The sequence below is a fragment of the Chlamydotis macqueenii genome, chromosome 1, assembly GCF_036417535.1.
Source record: "Chlamydotis macqueenii isolate bChlMac1 chromosome 1, bChlMac1.mat, whole genome shotgun sequence".
NCBI lineage: Eukaryota > Metazoa > Chordata > Aves > Otidiformes > Otididae > Chlamydotis > Chlamydotis macqueenii.
This window is the reverse complement of record NC_141556.1, coordinates 105265041-105290224: the sequence shown is the minus strand read 5'-3', so window position 1 is coordinate 105290224 and position 25184 is coordinate 105265041. Positions and strand designations below refer to the sequence as shown.

The following is a 25184-nucleotide window of genomic DNA, read 5'->3' as shown; positions in this document are numbered from 1 at the left end:
CCTTAGGAGCTCATCTACAGAACCTTTAATATATTTGTTATTCCTCAGGTGAGATGATTTGCAATGAAGGAAAGACAGAGAGAGAAAGCTCTGATATTGAAAGGAATAGAAAAGTATCAAAAGTCCTGTGAGCTGGCAAGCTGGCCACATAAAAATACAACTTTCTGCAAATATATCTTTTTCTCACTCAGCATCAAATTTGCAGAAGCTATTTGCTGCAAGCTAAACACTGTGAGCAAACTCAAAGGAGTAGCTGTATTGCAATAAAAATACTACCTTACACAGAATTAACATAATGCACGTACAAAGAGTAGATTAATTGCTACAAGCACCAGCCAGACTTAAAAGTTATCTCTTCTCATTACAGACTGCTTGACTTAAAAGTTCTTAAGTCTTAAAGTTCTTAAGATGGTGAAGAGGATTGGTACATTTGTAAAACATGCACTGAAGTCTCCAAATGGATAACATACTTTTTTTTTCCACCATTGCTGGCACTGAAGATTGAAAAAGATGGAGAACTAGTACAAAAATAAATTGTAATGACTTTTACATGCAAAGGTGACTACAGATAAGAACAAACAAGATGAATTAGTTGAACCAAAAGATTAGTTAGCAAATTGATGAGATCAAAAACCTGAGTAGGAGCAGCAGATACTTTCCAACCATCTGATTGCACATGGGAGAGAAGATTGTAAATAATTAAATAAATAAGCAAACAAACATATTAACACTGGTTCTAGTTTACACTTGTAAAAATTCAGATTTAGGATAATTTCTAGGAAGGATGTCAAATACTAGCAACTATATTGACTTTTAGAGAGATAACTACACAGCTCCAAGACACGAGCCTGAACAAACGTTTTTTTTGAAACATGCAAATCACACAAACCATACAGAGGTTCATGATTTCATCCAAGTCAGTTTGTTTATGAGAGTAGTAGCATTAGACACAGAAGTTGACATAAGTAAAAAATAACTTTGCAGAATGCCAGTTAAGGCCAAAATCACAGCATAATTGAAATATATTCACCACAGAAGCAATAAATCAGGAACATTTCTAAAAGAAGTACATTCTCATAATTTTACAGACAGATATGAAAACAAGATAGCATTCATTATAAATGTAATTTCTTTTGGGCAAAAGCCATATCTTAAATTATATTCTAACAGTCTCTCACATTTTTGCATATCATAAAATTGAGAAAGTTCTTCTACTGCATGCGTGATCTAAGGGAGGAAAATATATGCTGTATTATCATTAAGGAACAGAATTATTTCCACTATAAGAAATTTAAGTAACTCAGAATTCACTCAGACATCATTCAAAACAAAGAAGGTCTTTGTAGAGAAATCTTGCTGGTTTTTTTCTCCCCCTTGGAGCCAACAGCTCACAAGTTAAAATCAGATTTCTCAGTTGAAAAAGTGAAATAAGCATATCTAGCTAGATTGACCTTGTTTCACGAGGTGATGAGAAATTTAACCGCCTTCCTACACCAGGTCAGCAGAAAAGCTATGAAATTGCATACAAATTGCATTACAACTCAAAATCATTATTTACTTTTTTCTTCCTGTACTAATAAAAAAGGCAAAATAATGATTCACTGTAAGACTTCTCAATTCCAATCTATGATGAACATGAAATATTTAGATGCAAGCAAGTAATGCATTTAAACCAGTTCATTTTGTCACTACGGACAAAAAATAATATTGGCTGTACCTAAAACAGTTTGAAGCTGCAATTCTTGAATGATATTAATGTTGACATTCAGAAACTGCATTTATTATTCTGTATTATAGAAAATTAGTGGAACTGCTGACCTTATAAGAATCTAGACTTTTATGATGATTTACCTGTTTTCAATTCTTAGTGTTTAATTAACTTAACACATAGTAGCATTAAATTGCTAAAATATTACTTTTCAAACTATGCCGCAACATTTCAACAGCTGACTGGCTTAAATTTCCACCAATGGATTGCCAAACATAAAGAACCTGGCACTTAGTCCGATAATGCTAACTTGCAGTGAGTCTGGTCAAGTTATTTTATGAACTAAACACCCATATTTGGTACAGAGATGTTATTGTTTTGCCCTGTTGTTAAGCTGCATATACCAGTTTGCCTGTTATTTAGATGCACTTTGTTCCATCAGAATGATACAAAAGGGTAACCAGTCTTATCCTACTTGGAAAGCAACAACAACAAGAATAAACTCTCTGTATTTCAGCCTCCTTCATTTACATGGAGATGTGACTCCTCATTGTTCTCTAGGCAATACCGTTGCCAGGACCCCAAGCCACCTCTTGCCATAAGGGACCGAGAAGTCGAAGCAGTGCAGCAGGCGTCCACTTTTTAGCCAAGGGACAGTCTCGACTCACGCTGCTAGACTGCTGCTCTCGATGATACCTGCACTCATTATTACACCGAACACCATTCTATGGGAACTTACACGTCTCTCTTATCAGTCAACAGAACATGATACAGTCAGTTAACAAATCAAAAGAGCTTTTGCTTGGTGATCCAAGCTGCATTATGCCTCCAAAATGAACTGTGTAGACAACAAACACAAGAGAGCACTGTCCTCCTGGGGTACGCAGTAATCTGCGAGCAGAAGGGGTCAGCAGCAACATGTCACTTCCCCTCTACCAATCCCAAGAAGAGACAGAGAAGCAGCGAATTAACTTTTTTTCCTCACGGTAACAACTACAGAGGCACTGATGTAGAGTGCTACTTTTTTCTAGACAGGATTTCTGAGAGTGCCTTGCATGACTGAGTCCTGTACAGCAAGAAAAGAAACAAGCTGTCCTATTTCAGCAATATTAAGCTTAGTCACATTTTAAAGTTAACTCAGACACAAAATAACTTTTAAGGAAACACCTTATTCTGAAGACAAGTAATATTAATTAATACTAGTGGTGCAGATATCGATAGGTGAGAAGTTACAAGAGACTAAACATTTCAGTTTAACATGCACTGAATTTTTAACATTATTTTAAAATAAACAGAAGTCAACTAACAAAAATGCTGAGGACAGAGTCCTCTCTACATTCCAACTTCCAGCTGCAGCAGAATTTAGCCGGTAAAAGTTTTCAGAACTGCTACAACATTCCTGCAGTATTCCTGAACTATGCTTCACAGTGTCACAGTACTTTGGATATTATTAAAATAAATTAATATGATGAAATTTATTCGTTTAACATCCCCACCTTAAGCAATCAACTCAGAAGACAGCCAGTGTGGTTATGATCTCTTTGGCCAAGCAGTTCAAGCCAGTTTACTGTGAAGGTGATTTCGAGGCCAAGAGAGTACTTACAGGTTAGGTACACACAAGCTGTAAGGTCTCTACTTCTTGTCCATCACAATCTTGTACATGGATGAGGCTTGAAATTAACACTTTCAATAGCAGTAGATTTTTACTCACACAAAGCTCAGAAAGATGTTACCCTCACTGCATGAATTATAATTACACTTTCTTGAGCAAGCTAATGGGGATAGTTCCCAATTCTCTAAGCCCGCTGCTACTGGTTCAAGACTTCCTTAACAGGGAGCCTGGATCATCAAAGAAGATTTATCTGTATCTCTTTCATCCATATCAATGATAAAGAGAGCCACTTTTCCCCTGAAGCCTCTGAGTTTAAAATAAATGTTAGCTGTAGATCTAGCTCCCTGAGCCTTTTTCTCAAATTTATCAAATATCTTAATTACTACCTCACTGTCTTCTCCTTCCTCACTTACTGCTTACAATCAATTGCTTATCACTTTACCTCTGTTCTCTGCATTGTGAGGTTTTGTTTGTTTTAAAGAGAAATGGTTCCATACCACGACCTTTCTGTTTCACTTGATTAGATTATGTTTGCTTTGCTACCTGTATAGAATTCATAACACTGAAAGTAGACAATTTATATACTGAGATACAGCAAAGATGTTGACAGTGCCAAACAAGAATTGCAACCTTTGATCTTTGGTCTGCAAAGCAGCTTTATCTTTTAAATGACATTTCAAATAAAAAAAAATAAAAAAAGAAAATAGCACAGGTAATGGTGCACTACAGCTCTCCAAGTTTTATCTTTCCTTAAGGCCCAGTATGACACTCAAAACATTTTAAAAGTTTCAATCACCAATTGGATAGCTTAGTCTAAAAACTTCACGGCCAACTCCCCCTTCCAGCTAATGCAAAGTCCTCACTTCAGAAATCTTGACAGATATTGCAAGCTCTCAGGACCCAACCATGGAACAAAGAGGACTCACCACTGAAAAAGAATGCACATAGGTCACCACAAGCGGATAAAAGGTTTTGACAAACCGTAATTGCTATGCAATAAAAACTTACAATTATTTGCTTGCTCAGATTCATGCATGAGTAAACAGTACTCTGACATCAGTAAGGGAAGACCTACATTAAAGACACATGAAAGAATCTGAACTATAAGCAAAGAAAGAAAGAAAGAAAGAAAGAAAGAAGGAAGAATGCTGCGCATCTGAAACCAGAAAAGACAAGCAAAGCTGAGTACTAAAAGGCAGGCATTTGAAAGCATACCAAATCTTAATCTCAGAAGGTACAAGGACAGCCTCCCTCTGAGGCAGAACTAGCTAACTTGATTTAACAAACATTACCCCATTTGTGTCTTTCCTGGATAATCACTCTCTTTTTGAATCTCAAAGAAGAGCAGAGATCTGCACCAGAACATAGCAAGAGATTAAAGACTAAACCAGTCTGAAGTACACAGACTCATTCCCCCCCTGAGGCCAGAAGGGAATGCAGTCCTTATTATGAAAGTCTTAAACACTGGATTGGAAGTTAGGATGGGGTTTCAGTACGACCTTATGACTGTGAAAAAAACTTTTATAGTAAAGTTTCCTGCATTCTCACAGCTAATAACACGGCCCTCAGGAATGTTTTGCTACCCAAAAAGACAATGAAAAAAGACAACCAGCCTTTATAGACTTAAGGCAAAGACCTAAAGGAAGATATGTCATTCTTAATTTATCTTGTCACAGTGAGGTCACAAAATGTCACACAAAGTAGACGTGATCCATTAACAGTCCCTCTCAGTCTATGCTTTGGTCAGGTATCTGAGTAATCTCAACATTAAGTCTACCAGCTGTGAGAAGAGCAGTGGTGGCTGAAAAACACAGCACTTGCTCAGATTCACATCTGTGAAAGCATCAGATGTGTAGTGATTGGCATCACTAAGTCAGACAGCAATTTTCACTAGGAAGTACAGATCCCTCTGCAAAGCAATGCAAAATGTCAGGACTTCTTGCTTTGTTTTTGTTTTCAATAAAAATACTGCTTAAAGCTAGTAATGGTCACTGATACCAGTTTTCCCAGTAGGAGTTGAACTTCTGATGAACCACATACACAGCTTTCCCAACTACAGTAGTTGCCATTATGCGGTTGATACTCAAACGAGTGATGTTTCCAAATGGCTTGAGATCAGGATAAACAGTATCACAGCCTTCCAAGAAAGTGGAAAATAGACAGGAGAAGGTAGATGCAAATGTTAACAGATGTGTGTAAGCCAGTCATGTTTTTAAGGAAGTCAAGAGTCTATTTTTTCATATTCTGAGATATTATTAATTCATCCTGAACACAACAGTTTTCAAGCATGTAATTCTCAACTACTAAGTTCCTCTCATTCACAGAAAGAGTCATGAAAAAAATTAAGATGAAAGACTGACGGCTGTAGGAACAGAAGACCCTTCACTGCAGCCACTTGCTTTCAGCTGTTTTGAACATTTTTACAGAAAGATACAGATGTTTGAAAAGAGCTGATAAGAAAAAAAAAATGCTTTCTCTACTTTTTCAGGATATTATGTAGGACTGTATGAGAGGTAAAAATGCCGAAAACAAAATGCAATAGGTGACAAGTGAAATAAGAACTCCAAGAAACCTGGTGTAAATTGAAGAGACAAGGTACTCCAAGGTTTCACCTCACTGCCGTAAGCAGTAAGGAATAAGAGGTGGTTGAGCCCCTCCATTCTTTAGAAATCTGTGCTGGAGAAACACTGGAATGTTGCATTTGTAAAATTAAAGGAATAGCAAACATATAAACTGGGCACATCTAAATCCAGGAAGAATGCTTTATTTTTAAGCCACAGAAAATGAGAATTTATATATGCCATCATAATCAGAAAGCTACTGACATTACAACATTACAAGACTATATCAAATTATTCACTGACAGACTAAAAGTTTACTGCAATAGTTAAAAATAATGCATTCTTTTATCAGTACTTGCTGCAGAAGACATCTTTGCTTAAGCGTTAACACCTCATTCCCTCAATTAAAATTGAAAAGTTCAAAAGTATTTCAGAATTTCAGGACGATCCTTCAGGAAAACAGTCCTTAAATATTTACGTAGTCTTACAAAAAGTCATGAGAAGTTGAAGTGAAAGAACGGTTCTTTTCAAATTTCAAAACATTTGTTCAATGAAGATCTGAAGTCCTTTCACAAACTAAATCATAAATCATTTCTATCAGGCAACATAAAAGTTAATACTGGTAAATCAATTGCATACAATCACACAATTACTTCTATACTGCCCTTTTCATGGGTAAAACTCCAGTTCTGCAGAAGCCACTGACAAATATATATATTTATACTTACGTTTTCAAAAATTCTAATAAGTGGAACACTGGTTAATATACCATGTATTTTGGGACATCCAATAATCATACTGTAACTTGATATTCAGATAATTAAAAGTGAATCAATATAAAATACTAAATACTGAGAAGTAAAAATTACCAAAATAATTTTACTGGTTTAATTATAGCTAGAAGTATTTCATTTAACTATAGTTTTTCATTTTTTAAGAATAAACAAGAACAGTAGCTTTGAAGATGCAGAGAATTTTCCATTTTAGTTAAAAACAGAATCCTAGAGTGCCATACCAGACAATACTCCTTCTGGAAGCATTAATCCTGATCCCCTTAAGTCCAGTGTTACGTAGGGAGAAAGTACTTTTGTTCACTATGCTGTAAACAATATAACAGCAATATGCATGTGTTAGACTTGATTCATATTCAGTAATTACTTAGGGAAAACTATTTCTTAGAAACAGGCACATCCTTTGTTCAAACACAAGCAGTAGTTCTGAAGTCCCCCACAAAATATTTAATTTTTTTTTCCTCAAAATTGTACTTCCTCTGTTGACAGAAAGCAGCACTAAAAAATAAGATCCTTCAGGAGCTATTGGCAGAAATTATACAGTACACAACTAAATTAGGGTGACTGTGCTAGGTAAACAGTAATAGATAGTCTAACATTTTGTCTAAAAAAAAAAAAAAGATGATAGAGAATCACTATAATAACTATTTCTCTGTCTTGCAGGTTCTCCCAAAGTCACTGTAACGGACCCCAGGGACACACTGCTGCGTGTCCTTGGCAGCCAATTCCTCTAAAGCACTAGCGAATGTGAGGAAGAGTAGCAGTAGCCACACACTGCACGAACTCCACTCCAAGTACTGAACACCGATCATCTGTCCATCTAAATCCAGATGAGAAAAGCTATCCCTACCGTACACACAGACACGTGCACACACCAAGAATAAGTTACAGCTATCTGAAAAGAGTTAAGAAGCTTTGCACACAAAAAGGCAAGTTTTCTTTGGCGAGTATCAGATCTGGGCTTAACTCAGCAAAAAGCAAGATTCTGATGCGTAGGTCAGGAAGTCATTTTGTCCTCTGACTTTCCTAATTTTCAAGTGCTTAGAAGTTTGATTAATATTTTGGAAAGATCTATCATTTTAATTTAGCAGGTTATTTCTGCATTAACTATCTCTATTGTATTTTGCCAATGAATTAAATATTTTAAGAATATATTCACATGACGTTACTGCACAAAAAGACAAATTTTCTCCTCTGAGGAACTATGGACCACATATAGGTTTGGTATATCTAGTAAGCAGCACAGTGTCCTAGACTTAGATTTTTCAGGCTAGTCCTATCTACACCTGATAAGTAAACTAAATAATACCAAATAAAGCATTCAGTTATTTGCCATAAAAATTGAAGCAATAACTCAAGTATTACTCAGTAAAGGTTATGTCTTGCAAAATGTGAATACAAGAACAGCCTTGGAGGCAAAGTAGATATGTACTTATTGTAATGAAATTCAATATTCCTGATACTTTTTGCTCAGAGGGCTTCCTTAGGTAAATAGAAAAAAAAAAATGTAAGTACTGAAGACAATTACCTGCAGTTTTACAGAGCCTCCAGGACACATACATTTTAGAACACAAAATGTCTCAAAAATAAAATTATAAAACCCTTCAAAGTGCTGATAAAGCCTACTTGGATTTCAGCTACGATTTGGATAACATTAGGACTCATACCACTCATGTTCTACCCAAGTACATTACACATTAATAAAATAAAAATCTTTGAGAACATATAAAATTATTTTCTCAAAATAAACTTTTTGGTAAATATTAAATTAGTTCAGTGAAATAACCAACTCTGCAAATTAACAAAAAAAAAAGTTTTGTTCTGCAACACGCAACTAAATGATACTTTAAAAATGTGTCATCAGGATTTTGCATACATCTTAATGCAGTTCACAACTTCCATAATTGAACTGAGACTTGAAACATTTCAGATTAGTTTACTGTTCAATACTGGGTTCACTTTTGAATTAAGACCAAATGCAGTGTAGAAATAGCCAGCAAACTATTACATATCAGGTGATTCACAATCTTCAACCATTATCCTGAACTCTCCCCAGAAAACAGCACCTGAGTTAACAAGGGGACTGGTGAAGAATCAGACTTAAAGAGATATTTAACTTCTTTGTTTTGAGGTGTTTTTTCTCTCCTGAAACAGCATGCTATTATACACATGTATAAGAAAAGAAAACAATTATCCTAAAGTTTCTATATTCCCTATATAGAAAACCAAAATTATACTCTCTATCAATTCATTCCATTAGCAGTGACAAAATATTAAATACCTGGCAATTTGTTAACATTTTAAAGTTCACTTTCTCAAAGCCATCTTACTAAAAGCCTGAAACAGTGTTTTCTATAAACCTAATTTCATTTATTACTTTAAAAAACTGGTTCCCAAGTTGAGACTCGCCCAGGGACACTGAAGAAGTGCCTGGTTCACTGCCTTTCCCTTGGTGTTTCCTACCTGACCACCCACTCCCAGCCTTCTGTCTGAAGAACTGAACAGAAACACATCTCTGTCCTGCAACCATTCAGTTTAGTCAAAGCTGAAAAACGCTACTGTGACCTCCACCCAAGTCAAGGTAGGATTTTGAGCACACTCCCTCCTTCAAACATGCAGAAATCAAAGCTCCAGCTGACAAAGCACTAGCCTCTCTCTTTGCTGGTGGTAAACACAAAACCTAAGAATGCCAGTCTAAAAACAAATGCATATACACAAAAAATATTTCAAGTGTTAGTATTATGCCTGTATCTTCCAGGTGAAAATGCAGGCTGTTTACACCTGAATTCAGGTGGAAGTTTTGGTTTTTCTAAAGCTAATGAATAGCAAGAGGAATTTAAGAAGCAACAAAGTACAGTTCTTGATAAAAGAGAACATTTTGAGAACTGCCAAGAAAAAGCATTAAAGAAGTGAAGCAAGAAGACCAGACCTCTGTCCTTGATATCAGGAAAATTTTTTTTTACTATAAGGGTGGTGGAACACTGGCCCAGGTTGCCTGGAGAGGTGGTTGATGCCCCATCCCTGGAAACATTCAAGGCCAGGTTGGATGGGGCTCTGAGCAACCTGATCTGGTTGGAGATGTCCCTGCTCCTTGCAGGGGGGTTAGACTAGATGGCCTTTAAAGATTCCTTCCAACTCAAATGATTCTAAGATTCTATGTCATGAAATATCTGGTTTTAAAAAAATGTAAGTGCACTGATGACTGAGAAGTGTTTTCTTTGTGCAGATAACAGAGAACCATAGTTGCTACAGAGGTAACAGAAAGACTCAAGTTCATATACACCAGGAACACAGTAACAAAACCTTATCAATCTACCATTCAGTGCCTATATGCTATTAGAGATTACTTTTTTAAAATAGGTAATTACCTTGAAAATATAAAATCAAAACATTAATCCTCAAGCAATGAACTGTCAGTTTTTGGTTTTTTTTTAAATTTTTTTTATTTTAACATAGCAAAACCAACCTCATAAGGAAGAGTTATTATTGCATACAGAAGCCTGTAAAGGGAGCAACTCTTGCATTTGACCATCCTGGAACTTCTACTCAGAAGAAGACATTATATGAATATCTTTTTACTTTACTCTCTCTGTTGTCTGTCTGTATTTTATTGACCAAAAGTCTATCTTTCCCTTCCTCCCAACTAGACAGCTGGTATTCATGTCAAATCTGTAAAAGCAGAAGAAAATTTTAAGATTACTAGAAGCATTCATTACCAGTCATCATTCAGGTTACAGGAGGCTTTTGAGATACTGACTCCATGTCTTGAATGGTAATTTACTGATTTAGTCCTCTGGGGAAGCAGAGGATAAGGGAAGTTCACTCTTTATAATAATACGAGCTAATACAAAGCTTAGATTACTTCCTCTCACACTTCTAGATTTTATCCTCAGCATAAACAATTGCTCTGGACACAGTCCAAAATGTTCTTTTCAGCACCACTTGACAAGAGTGTTCAGTTACATGAAGGGCAGAAAAGTTTGTACCTTCACAGAAAAAGGAGATTTCCAGTGGAAGGCTCAGAGAGCCTGAGGATTATCTTACATCAGCCCTAGCTCAAGATTCAGGAAATGACTGCAGCGGAAAGCAGCTACCTGGCAAAGCTGATTTACACATGCATCAGTCCCTGTTATCTTTCAGCAAGCACAAAATGCAAAGCTGTTGCATTTGCACAAAACAGTACAGAAGATCTGAAGTACAGAGTTCATATTAATTAGGAATCCATTCTTAAGCACAGCACAGTATTTCTCAGTTTGCTGCACTTTTATGTTCTTCAGGAATGTAATTAAAGAAAGATATTAGCTCATTTTACGCTGTGCCAACAGAGTTGAGAACTTGCAAATGTACTGCTTTCTATATGCTCCATAAATACTTTTTCACATAAACCTTTTTTTTTAAGTTCTCTTATGTTCAAAGTCACTTAGTTTTTATCTCAATTTCTTGCTAAGTACTAGCATTCCAGCAGTATAATTTGTACTTCATTGAGATTAATAGAGCAACAATAAGCACGTGTTGTGGTTTTGTTTAGTGAGGGGGGGCTACTGTGGTAGCTTCTGTAGGAAACTGCTAGAAGTCGCTCCCCTTTGTTCAGTGGACTCGGCCGGGCCTAGGGCAGACCCACTGCTGGCCAAGGCTGAGCTGATTGGTAGCAGAATGTTCCCTGATAACGCCTCTGCAATAACGTATTTAAGAAGGGGAAAACAGAAAGAAAAAAAAAGAGAAGACATGAAGATGCTGAGCAGGGGCAGAGAGGGGGAGGTGTGAGCCTCGTAGGCCTCACCCTCTGGCCTCCAGCCAGGCAACAATCTGGGCCCAACTGGGCCCAGCTCGGCTGCAAGAAGTAGAGAGGAGATGAGATGTGAATGAGATGTAAAAAGATCCTGAGAGGCGTCTGCCAGTCTGTTGTGAAGAATTTTTCTTGCGAGAGGAACGGCTGCAGAAGCCAAAGTCAGTAAAGAAGGAGGGGGAGGAGTAATGTGGCTCCTGGCAGAGATTTCCCCACAGCCCATGGTGATAACCATGGTGAGGGAGACTTTCCCCTGCAGCCCATGGAGGTCCACGGAGGGGCAGAGATCCACCTGCAGCCCTTGGAGGACCCCACGCCGGAACAGGTGGATGCCTGAAGGCAGCTGTGGCCCGTGGAGGCCCCGCTGGGGCAGCCATTCTGGAGCGGCTGCACCCCGTGGAAGAGATGACCCACGCCGGAGCAGTTTCACGAAGGATTGTGGTCTGTGGGTGGGACCCCACGCTGGAGCAGAGGAGGAATGTGAGGAGTTCTTCCCCCAACCATGAAGCAGCAGCCTGATGAACTGACCACGACCCCCATTCCCTGTTCCTCACCTGTGCTGCTCAGGGTGGGGGGGAAGGTGGTAGAGATAATATTAAGCCCAGGAAGAGAGAGGGGTGGGGGGAGGTTATCTTGTTCTCTGCCTCATTATTCTGCTTTGGTTTTAGTAATAAATGAATAGTTTTCCCCAAGTCGAGTCTGTTTTGCCCGTAACGGTAACATTAAGGATCTCTCCCTGTTCTTGTCTCAAACCTCGAGCCGTTTTTCTTATATCATCTCCCCCTATTCTCTCTGAGGGTAGAGGGAGTGAGAAAGAGACTGCGTAGTCTAGCCCCCAGCAGGGCTAAACCACAAGACAGCATGTTTATACCACATTCTTACAGTAACTCTGTTCAGTGTGTAGCAAAATTATTATTTGAACTGTGTCTGGTAAAAATAGCTACAATGTAATTTTGGTATTGATTCACAGCTACACTTTGTTTTCTTTATTATTCTTTTTTTTTTTTTTTAAATTAAGCACCTATTTTAAAGCCTTTTGTGATCTGAACATATGTTTTAACATATTCACTATCTTTCTGTAGCCATTAAACATTTAGTTCCACCAGAGACATATGGGAAAGATATTGTGCCAAGATGTTTTCAGTTGTACTCCCACTAATCCACTGAAATTAAACTATGAAAATGGAAACCTCAGATAGTACCATGAAAATACTCAAAGTCAGAATAATCAGTGTCCTTATATTAGATATAAATTACAAAAAGCATATACTATTGTCTACAACTTATTTAGAAAACTGTTCAAAACCAAAACCCTCCTCCACACCACAAAAAGCTTTGAGTACTGTATTTACGTTCTCAGGTGAATACGGAAGTGGAAACTCAGACAACAAGGTAACAGTATCTTTTGATAGCTTTAAAATCAACTTAAATTGCTGAAAGATGTCTGATTAGTGCACCTGTATATTAATCACAGTTTGGGTTGGAAGGGACCTTAAAGATCAGCTAGTTCCAACCCCTCTGCCGTGGGCAGGAACACCTTCCACTAGACCAGGTTGCTCAGAGCCCCATGCAAAATGGCCTCGAACACTTCCAGTGATGGGGCATCCACAGCTTCTCTGGGCAACCTGTTCTGTGTCTCACTGCTGTTATCATAACAAATTTCTTCCTTATGTTTAGTCTAAATCTACTTTCTTTCAGTTTAAAACCCTTGCCCCTTGTCCTGCCAACACAGGCCTTGGTAAAAAGTTTGTCCCTATCTTCCTCATAATCCCTCTTTAAGTATTGAAAGGCCACAATAAGGTCTCGCCAGAGCCTCCTCTTCTTCAGGCTAAACCACCCCAACTCTCTCAGGCTGTCTTCATAAGAGAGGTGTTCTAGCCCTCCTCTGGATACACTCCAGCAGGTCCATGTCTTCCCTGTGCTGGGGACCCCAGAACTGGATGCAGTACTCCAGGTGAGGTCTTATCAGAGCAGAGAAGGTGTGGGGAATCACCTCCCTCGACCTGCTGGCCATACTTCTTCTCATGCAGCCCAAGATATGATTAGCTTTCTAGCTAATTAATTAATGTCCAATTTTCTTTCATTCATCAACGTCCCCAAGTCCTTCCCCACAGGGCTGCTCTCAATCCCTTCATTCCCCAGCCTGTATTGATACCAGTGGTTGCCCCAGCACAGGTGCAAGACCTTGCACTTGGCCTTGTTGAACTTCAGGAGGTTCACATGGACCCACCCCTCCAGCTTGTCAAGGTCGTTCTGGATGGCATCCCTTCCCTCTAGTGAATCAACTACACCACTCAGCTTGATGTCATCCGCAATCCTGTTGAGGGTGTACTCAATCCCACTGACTATGTCCTTAGCAAATGGCATCAGTCTCAGTACAGAGCCCTAAGGGGCAACACTTGTTACTGATCTCCATTTGGAAGTATTAATCTACCAGCATAATTAATACACTAGACATATGTATTTAACAGTAAGGCTTCTTCCATGAAATTCCATGATTTTCAAGTATAATGAAAGTAAATGTGCTTACTATAGATATCTCCTATTTCAGATCATATTTCAGTGCAACTGTTACTGATCCTGGCTTAGGAGGCAGCCGTATGAGAGCAACTTTTGATTAAAATGTAAGTCTGAAGTGGAAACTACATAACCTTCTGAAAAACAAATTTTCTTGTCTAGGTCAGGATAAAATATAAAGAAAACTGAAGCTAAGATTCTCCGAAATATTTAAAAACAAGTTTGCCCTTTCATATTTTGACAGCTTAGCATTATAGGCAAATTAGCTGCTCACACCTTGAAGTTGAAGACACTCTTCCTAATCAAATCTTTTCTTTGTTCTTCCAAATTTGGATGACAAATGCTAAGAGCAACTGCAGATGCAACCTGCAGAACATTCATTCTTTCCACTATACAATTAATTAGTTTATAGGAATCCTATTTCATACTACTTTCTATACATCGCTAGCTTCGTTAACCAATGATGCACAGGCATCAGGAAGAACATCCAGCTTAAACTTCTTTTCATTTATCCATTTCCTGATAGCCTTTCAGTTTCTTCCCCATTTAAGTCGATGACAAAATCATTACCTTGGAATTTCTTATAACATAGTCAAAGTAAATTTTCATCTTTTCCAATGCCCTTATCCAAGAAGGTAGTGGCAAAGAAAGTCTGAAAACATTGGTAATGTAAATTTTAGTGTTTCATACTTGACTACTATTTTTTTTTTTCCTCCAAAAAGCATTTACTTCGTAACTAATCTTTGGGGTTTAAGCATTAACCCTATAGCGGTCATAAGCCCCCAGTTACTACTTAGGATTTGGTTTAAATATTTATGTCCATTTTGCAGGAAGAGAAATACAGACTTTCAGATTAAAGGATACTGAAAAAAAAGCCTAAAAATCTGGACTAATAAACACTAAACACTCAAACCAGAAGGCAGGGGGAGAAATAGCAGTGAAAATCATTTGGGATTTTTTTTGTTTTTCTCCAGTGTTTGGCTGACCGATTACTCAGATTCACCAATTCTTTGAACATAGAAATTATCTAGGGACTCTAAAGCTAAGAGCTAAATTTCAACAACAAAAAGAAAAGGAATTTCACCTTTGTTGTCTGTAAGACGAACTATATGTTTAGTAATTTCATAACTTACGCTATTTATTTCCTTAATTGAAATATCAACTTGAAGTACTTGTTTCTGAACATCCAAGCTTAATCCATTTCAAATTAAATAAATTTTTAAAAGAAATTCACCAATTCTAAATTCCGTAATTCAGAATAAAAAGTGCTTAGTCACAGTTACCATCCAACCTGGTGGATGAAGTTGCCAAGTTCCTGTCCATCATATTTGAGAAGTTGTGGCAATCCAGTGAAGTTCGCACTGACTGAAAAAGGGGAAACATAACCTGCATTTTTAAAAAGGGGAACAAGGAAGACCCAGAGAACTACAGGCCAGGCAGGCTCACTACTGTGCCTGGCAAGGTCATGGAATAGGTCCTCCTGGAAACCATACTAAGGCACATGGAATATAAGGAGGTGACTGGTAACAGCCAACATGGCTTCATTAAGGGCAGATCGTGCCTGACCAATTTGGTGGCCTTCTACGATGGGGTTACAGCATCAATGGACAAGGGACAACCAATTGACGTCATCTACCTGGACTTGTGCAAAGCTTTTGACACTATCCAGCATGACATCCTTCTCTCTAAACTAGAGAGACATAGGTTTGATGGATGGACCACTTGGTGGATAAGGAATTGGCTGGATGGCTGCACTCAGAGAGCGGTGGTCAACAGCTCAATGTCCAAGTGGAGATCAGTGACAAGTGGGGTTGCTCAGGGGTTGGCGTTGTCACCAGAACTGTTTAACATCTTTGTTGGCAACATGGACAGTGGGATAGAGTGTACCCTCAGCAAGTTCTGCAATGACACCAAGCTGTGTGGTGCGGTCAACGTGCTGGAAGGAAGGGATGCCATCCAGAAGGACCTTGACAGGCTGGAGAGGGCCCACGTAAACCTCATGAAGTTCAACCAGGCCAAGTGCAAGATCCTGCACATGGGTTGGGGCAATCTCAAGCACAAATAGAGGCTGAGCAGAGAATAGATCAAGAGCAGCCCTGAGGAGAAGCACTTGAGAGTGATGGTGGACAAGAAGCTCAACGTGAGCCAACAATGCACCCTTGCAGCCCAGGAAGCCAACCACATCCTGGGTTGCAAAAGAAGCACGACCAGCAGGCCAAGGAAGGTGATTCTCCCTCTCTACTCTCCTCTTGTGAGACTCTACCTGCAGTACTGCATGCAGCTCTGGAGCACACAGCATAAGAAGGACATGGACCAGTTGGAGAGAGTCCAGAGGAAGGCCACGAAGATGAACAGAGAACTGGAGCACCTCTCCTATGAGGACGATGGGGATGTCCCTGCTCCTTGCAGGGGGTTGGACTAGACGACCTTTGAAGGTCCCTTCCAACCCTAAGCATTCTATGATTCTATGACAGGCTGAGAGAGTTGGGGTTGTTCAGCCTGGAGAAGAGAAGGCTTTGGGGAGACATTATAGTCACCTTTCAGTACCTAAAGGGGGCTTATAAGAAAGATGGGGAGAAACTCTTTAGCAGGGCCTGTTGTGATAGGACAAGGGGCAATGGTTTTAAATAGAGGGAGGTAGATTCAGACTGGACATAAGGAAGAACTTTTTTACAATGCAGGTGGTAGAACACTGGAACAGGTTGCCCAGGGAGGTGGTGGAGGCCCCATCCCTGGAAACATTCAAGGCCAGGTTGGATGAGGCTCTGAGCAACCCGATCTAGTCAGAGATGTCCCTGCTCCCTGCAGGGCGGTTGGAGTAGATGACCTTTAAAGGTCCCTTCCAACCCCAACTATTCTATGATTCTATGACAATAAACAAAACAAAAACTTAAATGTTTTTTTATCTCCTTTTTATTTTCCTTCAGGGGAGAAGGTGAGGAGAAGGGAGGGGAGGGAAGGCAAGGGGGAATTTACCACTACCCTCACCTTCTTGCAAAAGGTCAGGGTATGGAAATGTAACACTGACCGAAAAAGTATCTTGACTGAATAGTCCTCAGAGATAATTTTACCTCCAATTGCAGTTCAGTAACAAATAGATTCTTTCCTCAAAAGACACCAATTTTACTTTTACTTACTGTCTTAGAAAACTGTATTAGAAAATTTAAGTATACTACTAACAATAAGCCTGTGCTAAAATGTGTTCTAAAAATCCCATGCCCTAATCAGAAGTGTGCTACACAGTTAATAAAATGTTACCAAATAACAGCAAGGAGGAAAAAAAGCTGGTCACTGTAAAGCACTGAATAAAAGAGTAAACGATAACATCAATCTGAAGCTTTGTGGGTTGAAAACACAGGCCTTAGGTTCTAGCTGCACTCGATGCTCAGGGTGAAAGCAATATGGCTTCACTCCACATCATGAAGCCACAAATTCTATGATGTTTACAAAAATCCCTCCAGCCAAAAAGAGGTGATCTAATTTGTTTACTTAAATTGTAAGAATGATAAGTAATACCTACTTTCTTTATGCATCTTAAAGAGAATAAAGATAGAAAAGAATAAAGACAGCAAAAAGCATTCTACTCTTCACTGTGAAGCTCTTAGATACATACACTCACTTTAATAGCCTTAGTGCAATGACTAGATATATATACAAAAAAAAAAAACCCACACTTTTACTTACTAATTCTCCAGAGAACTTCATTTCTCAGCTTTCTGTTTGAAGAAACTGAGACATCTCCTACAGAAGAAAACTACTAGAGTACATAGCAGTGACTGATTATACAGGTGTGCTTTTCATTCTTGTCTTTATTTGTTCATATGTATTTATCCTTATAACTACATTTGACAGGACTTTTACCACACAGTAATTAGATTGAAGAAATCAAGAGGTGTAAGGTCTACAGGTTATTTACTTGTACACTTACTTCCCTCACTCCCAACTAAACTCATTAAGTGAATAGTGGAAGAATAACTTAGAATATATTTTTGTGTCAACTATCTAAACTAATAAGGGTCATCTCTATGGCAATTTATTTCTTTTGTTTCTAAATAACTTTATACCATTTTTCAAGGGACTGTAATATAGCTATAAAAAATATTGGGCAAAGAGATAGCCTTCTTATCAAAGAAGAGATACACGGAGGAAGCAGAACAAACAGATGTTTGATTGCAACTCTCACAGCAAACTATAGAGAATTCTATAAAGCTACCTTTTGACAAGGAACTGCTCAAAACAAATGCATGGGGAAAAAAATAGCCAAGCAAATTTAGTCTAAAATGTTTGGTTTTGTTTTTTTTTTTTTAAATTTGAATGCTTCTTTTCCAAACCTGATTTAGGACAATTTGCTCTGTTCCCAGGGATAAAGCTTTTCATACAGTATTTTTCTTATTCCTTAAGACATATTTGACATGATAAACTATTTCAGTTCTTCAGACTTGTCCTGTAACCATATCAGCCAGAACAGAACCTATAAGAAAAATCAGCAAAATCTACTCCCAGTCCATCCATTACTATTATAATGTGATCACAGCAGAGCTAGTTTCTGTATCTTCACTACAATTTCACATTATTCACACAATTTCATAATTTTATAAGTATAAACTCTAATAAAATTTATCTCAATAACAAATCAGTTCCAAAGTCAAAGTACTTTTGGCATTTAAATAACCCTGAAGAGAACATCCATATAAAGCTGAGTGAGTTCATATAAATCCTCCCTAAATTTTAGTGCAGAACAACCAATATAGTCCCATCTAAAACTGAATCTCAGCCAGTGGCTACAGCTAGGAAGTAACTTGGTAGGACAGAGACAGCTAGCACCTGAAGCAGCAGGCTGGCCAGCTCTGTTGGATGTGTTGACCTCCACCTTCCGTTTCAATCAACTTCTAGGGAGAGGAACTTAGTCTTTATGCTAGTCCATGAAATAGCATCCTCAAGAAAACACAGCATCCCTTTCAAAACTGAAAGTAATATAACAGATCAACACGATTTTTTGTAGATAATTTCTGATCTGTTGTCCATAAACACAATACTGACTTTTGGAAATGCATACAGCATTTTGATAGTTTATTTTTTTCTACTTTGTAGATATGGTTGTTAATTTTGTCCCGTGTTACTATCAATTTTCTTTTTTTCTCCAATAAGCTTTCCAAAAATGGATTTCAGGTGGAAATATACAACATATACACATTAGAATCAGGAAAAAATGACAGTTGTCTTAATGATCCCATCTTCTTTCCCTGTCTTGCGCATTACCACGTCTAATTTCCCCCTAACCCAGAACTTCATTGGATGAAACCCTATGAGAAGAAAGTCAATGTTCCCCAATCCATTTGTAGATTTTCTTTATAACCTCTCTCTCATTGCAAATTCATACTACTGTCACCCTTTTCCCCAGCACAATCTTCTATTCACAGCAGATCCTGCTCATATAAGTGCTGCAGTAATCACATAAGAATGCTGTAAAAGTTGTCAATTTAAGTGTGGATTACTGAATGCAAGGTCATTATTGCATTTAGACTGATGAGGAATGATTCTCTGCAGTGTGTTGAATTTTGTCTAATTTTATATGTTTATTGAAATACCATCATCAACTTCAGGTAAGAGTGACAGTATCTAATCAATATATGATTTAATTTAACTGGCTACAAGTGGTGACCTTTATATTTCAAAATATGTAACCTGACAAAATTTAGAACAATTGGCTGCAATTTTTCAGTGTGCCTTTCTTCACATATCAATATATTGCTTTATTACTATACCACTTTTTGTGCAGCTACATTTTAGAAATTTCACACAAAGCTGTGATTGCTATGTTGGAGGTTAAAACAGGAAACTGGACACTTAAAGGATGTTACACATATTCTTACATGAAGCTCTGCATTTCAGAGCATTTGTGGATTTAAAGCCTCCCAGCCTGTTATATCAACCCAAGTGCAGTGCAGTTAAACAATCAAGCTTTTAGATGACTGTTTAATTACAAAAATAAAGCAGTTCTACAGCAGGTCTAGACTGCATACACTACAACTCACAAGCTCATAGCTGGAACTTTTTTTTGTTACTATTATTTTGATCATTCCAACTGTATTGCAGTAAGTCCCAATACACTGTAGGCTGCTTAAACCTCAAAAGTTTCTCTGGACAGCTATGTTAAGAGAATTATGAGCCTGGACAGGTATCCCTACCAATCCAACCTAATCTTTAAAAGATATATTTCCCAATTCATTCCACCTACTAATAATATTACATCAGTGGCAGCTAAAGACTGGAAAAGTTGGCAATTACAACAAATGGAAAAAAAAAAGCTTCAGGTGATGAACAGCTGAAAAAATAAATACTAGCCATAACAGAGACTGCTGAAGATGGCAGAAGATCAATGTGCTTTTAAGGAGTCAGATCCTACTATCTATTGACATCAGCAGATCTTTTCTCCCCACAAAATACAGTCTACGCAGGATTTAAACATCAGTTAACAGAAAAGGTCATAATCTCAGCATCCAAACGTAAGCGTACTGTGCCATTTTAGATGCAAGAGAGCACCTTAGACATCTGCATGAGGTGGGAACACAGGATAGGGAAGAGGAACTTCAGGTGACACACATCATTCTGGAGGGGCATCTGGAGGACAGGCTGTCTAAACCAGAACTAAAACACATGCTTTGGCACCTGACAGCTGCCCTCTTTCTGCTGCACTGAGGCAAGGCTAAAAGCAGTTTCTGAACTACAGTAGTTTATAATCCACTTTAAGAAAAACTGAAAAAAGAGTAACACACTGAGCTATAATCAGCTGCTTCACCAACAGTTCAGAAGATCAAGCTGGAGAGCACATCTGGTTAGGCAGCAGGGGATCAGCATGTCACCTGTTTGCCTGATGTAAATTGTGGCTTGTGGGACACAGCATTTATACTCTGAATCCTACCTATAGCATTTCAAAGAGCATTTGGCATGAATATCACTTGAGACTTCATAAAACTGAAAGAGGAAGAAAAGACTAAAGAAAATAAGAGATTTCTCCCACGATATGGCTTAGTTCAGTAAATTTCATTTCCTCTACAGCACTTACAAGCCTTAATTCCCAAAACAGAGAGTATCACCAACAAATACAAGCAAGACAAAACCCGTAGTTGAACAAGTCAAAGGATTCTCACTAGTTACAATTTGGTGCCTTCACAAAAGAACCAAACCATGGACACATAAAATCCAGTTTAAGAAAAACACTGAAAACAGAGCCTCAAAAAAAGCCTCAAAAGAGATGCCAGGGATGTCTGTTGTCCCCACAGCAGTGTGATCATCATCTCATGCTGATCATACTGCTGCATTAAAGGAAGCATGACTCTGTAATTAAAACCAGAACGTAAATCAGTCTTACTTTTGTGCCAAATTCTTCTCCTACATTGAGCAATAACTTTAAATTTTGGCTAAGTGCTCAGGTGAAAAAGGTCATGGGATTAAAAAAACAAACCAAAAAAAACCAAAAAAACGAACCCAACCAACCTCAAAAAAAAAACCCAAAAACCAAACCCAAAACAACAAAAAACCCACCAACCAAAACACCCAAACCAAACGCAAAACTTAAGGCATCACATGATTTCTGCCAAGCTTTACTTCTACCAGTATTCCTAAAGGCTCACAGAAATATAGCGGTATAGCTATTGTCCCTCAGAATTGGATTAAGAAAGTGTAGAATCTAACAAAGCCTAATGAGAAAAGAGGAACACAGAGCCTTAAAAATCAAAACAATACTCTCAGATCTCAATAAGCCTAAAAAGGAAGCATCATTTACACATTTTAATTATATAGTGCTTAAAAAAAAAAAACAAAACAAAAACCAAAAAACAACTTATCTTTGCTAGGTAACATCTCATTCTCAATTCTTTTTAAATTGTTTTGCCTGATTAGTATTTTAGATACATTTCCTATATGGAGAAATGAATTTAAATCAAAACACAATCAACCACACTACTTGTGATCCCACCTCATCTCCAGGATCTACAGCATCTCTTCTAATGAACTTGGCAGCTGAATAATCTTTGTATATGATTTTAAGAAGGAAAAAATGTTATACTCAGCTTGTGCTAAATTAATTACAAGCAGAATTCTTACTTAAGAGGGAAGGTGTTTATATTTATTTTGAGTGAGCCACCTTAAACAGGATCACAATAGAGATAAGACACTTAATCTACCACAAAATTAACTAGGCAGTGCCAGCTAAATTACAGGTTCAGAGCTTGAGGCATGCCTTTTACCTTATAGCATTTCCCCTTCATTAATTCAGGACTAGGAAATCTGCATTTTTAATAGGAACCAAGATAAAGGATATAAAAAGTTTATTTTAAAAAAGTATTATTAAAATAAATTGCAATCCTCACTCAAGCTTTGTGGTTCTGGTTTTTGGGTTGGCTGCTGAGGAGAACAGGGAGGATGGACATGGACACAGCAATGACCACCAGGAGAGGTCAGAGATGAAGGAGAGGAAGATTCACCAGGTTAACATGTTTGAGGAAAAAACTGCCCAGTTCCAGATTTTTGAAAAACTGGAAAAAGATGCCAAAATTATGTAAGTGGAAGTTTTGGAATGGGTTTTTGTTGTTTTTTTAAAGCAGAACTTGCAACACCTTTTTCAAAAAAAAAAAAAGTTCAGTGAAAAATAGTCTTTTACTTGTCCAGCTATTTTTACCTCCAAGTCTTCATTTTACTGAAATTTAAGTTTTATTTTCACGAGAACAGCATAATTTTTAAGCTCCTGTTTACAACTTATTAAAAAGTTCACTGTTTGTACAACACTTGTATAAACATGGATTAAAAAAAAGATAAACAATTGTATTGCTCATTAAGTGTTCTCAAAATCCACAATACAAAACACACTTTTATCTTCTTAAGTTGCACTATGGTGCTAGAAATCCAGGTTGACCTTTGAACAGTTTTACTACTGCTTTTCTTGAAGCTAGTCTCTACTTAAGTGAATATTACTAAAAATACAGTTTTTTAAAATACACCATGGATACAGATCTTTTGCCATCTTCTGCTATAGTAAGCATTCACAGTTCCCTTCCCAGACAACTGAATAATCTTGCAGATGCTGTGAGAAAAATTTACTTACATCTTGGCTTTCAAAGAAACTGTAGGCAGACTAAACTGATAAAGCAATTCTTTCTTAATCTCTTTCATGGCAGAGAATTAGTTTCTCTCAATTCCAAAGTAAATTGAGCATTCATCTCATCTGTATTTGATGTTTAAGTACCTGTAGATTTAACAGTTCTTCCCACTACAGAAGGAAAGGGATTTAGTACAAGCACTATACAGGAGAGAAGGCTGTACTAGCTGAACAGATTTGTCTCAGAAAGCAAGCTTTTCTGTATACCATTCAATAGATTGTTTTTGGTGTCATTTATTTTCCACAAACTTTGAACATCTGTGCAAGGAAGTCGAATCTTTCTCACAGATTTTATACTTCCCTCTTTCAGGCTAGAGTTACTAATTTACTGACATGGAAGTTATCAGACATGTCAAAAAAGCCTAAATAGAAAAAAAAAAAATCAATATAAAGTCAGTTCTGATTCTTTCCCAATTTTGTTTGGGACCTATGCACACAAAAAAGAGGAAGCAAACAAACCACTTTTAAATCAATTCTGAACAAATCAGAATAAACATGATTGTTTTATCTTTTAAGCCTTAAAATCTGTCTATAAATACACACAGAATATTTAATGTTTCAGATACTAGGACTAAAGAAGCCCTTAATGACTAAAACCAATTCACTGCACAGCTTGCTGTGCATGAAGGGGAAGGAGGGGTTCCCCTAGAAGTCCAAAAAAAGGAAACGCAAATCTGTTGTTGCATTTCACTAGAGGGCACGATGACATAGGAGGGATCCTCAGGGATCCAGAGTATTATTTTTACTCATCAGTAGAGCATAGATTCAATTTCTCTGGTCTCTGTTGTTTCCTAATATCTTCTCTCCCCCTTCACAGCTCCTTCCCCTCCCTCTTTCCAGCATTCAGTCTAGCATCTATTCTGATCACAAAAGATGAAAACTAATTACACAGCAGCGTCCCTTCCCAAAGGGAGGAGGCACACGCCGCTGTACGAACAGACCTGTGTAGAAAGTTCTTCAGTTCTGAATAAATGCTTAACATTGCCAAGTGCTACCTAGAAAGCAGCTTGCTGTTTCTTTCATTTCCAAATCCTTCCAAAACACTCAACACCAGCATCTCTTTCTTTCCCAACAGGAAGAGCCTGTCTCATCTTGGAACAAAGAAAGGTCCATAACCGCATTCAATTTATTTTCTCACTAGAGAAGTTGGCACCACACACTTGGTGGTCATACATAAGCATAAAATGAAGTAAAGTGTGAGAAACCACTGTATTGATATTAATGCTTCAATATTATCTGGAATAGAATTTATTTGAATATTCATCTAAAGATTAATAAGAAGTAACTCAAACAGGAAATTATTATGATTAGATACAGTAAAACACATTTGTTAAAATAATTAAAATCCCAATTCAGAAAGGTCCCATGAATTCATCAGTTAAATTGTCCCAAATAAAAAGCAAATAAAGAACAGCTCATCCTATCAAGTAACATAGTGTGTAAGTCACTTACTACACTGCTCACTAAGTTTAATTGAAATTGTGAGTCACTACGCAAAGGTCTTCATTAAACAGTTGACCTGTGCTATGTAACACTACTTCTGCAACAGTGACCTCCTTAAACACTACCCCCCATAAGCTATGAAACTGTCAGCCTCAAGAGTATAGCCTAGGAGTACAAGAAGAAAAATCTTTTTTGGCCACTAACTGAACATACGTAATTCTGATCCAAGGTTTAAAGACATCTGCAGTGTAAGCATATCCAGTCAGCAGCAATTCAAGGCAAGTGAGGGAAAGAAATAGAGGAAAAACAGTAAGTTGAACTTGCATCAGATGAAACCTAACAACTAACAGAATAACAAGAGTCCAGAACACTACAGGCGCCAAGTGATGAGCCACGGAAGGAACCACTCAAGTGTAACCTTGAAAGTGTTAAACCAGAACTTTGTAATTGATAAGAAGGGCAAACGCGATTATCAGCATCTCAAGGGGGAGAAAAAGCAAATTTATTATCATGGAATACGTGGTGAGTGACACTATCAAATTTATTAAGAAATGCTTTAAGGAGAGTCTGGGGTTGTGCAAAACTCACAGTGGGATGCTTAGGTGAAGA

At 37.8% G+C, this 25184-nt stretch overlaps 1 protein-coding gene across 2 annotated transcripts in view; it reads right to left on the bottom strand.

The window, feature by feature from the left end:
- The window catches only part of GBE1 (1,4-alpha-glucan branching enzyme 1), a 165932-nt gene that overhangs the window by 68451 nt on the left and 72297 nt on the right, over nt 1–25184 (bottom strand). The gene's annotated exons all lie outside the window — the stretch shown is intronic.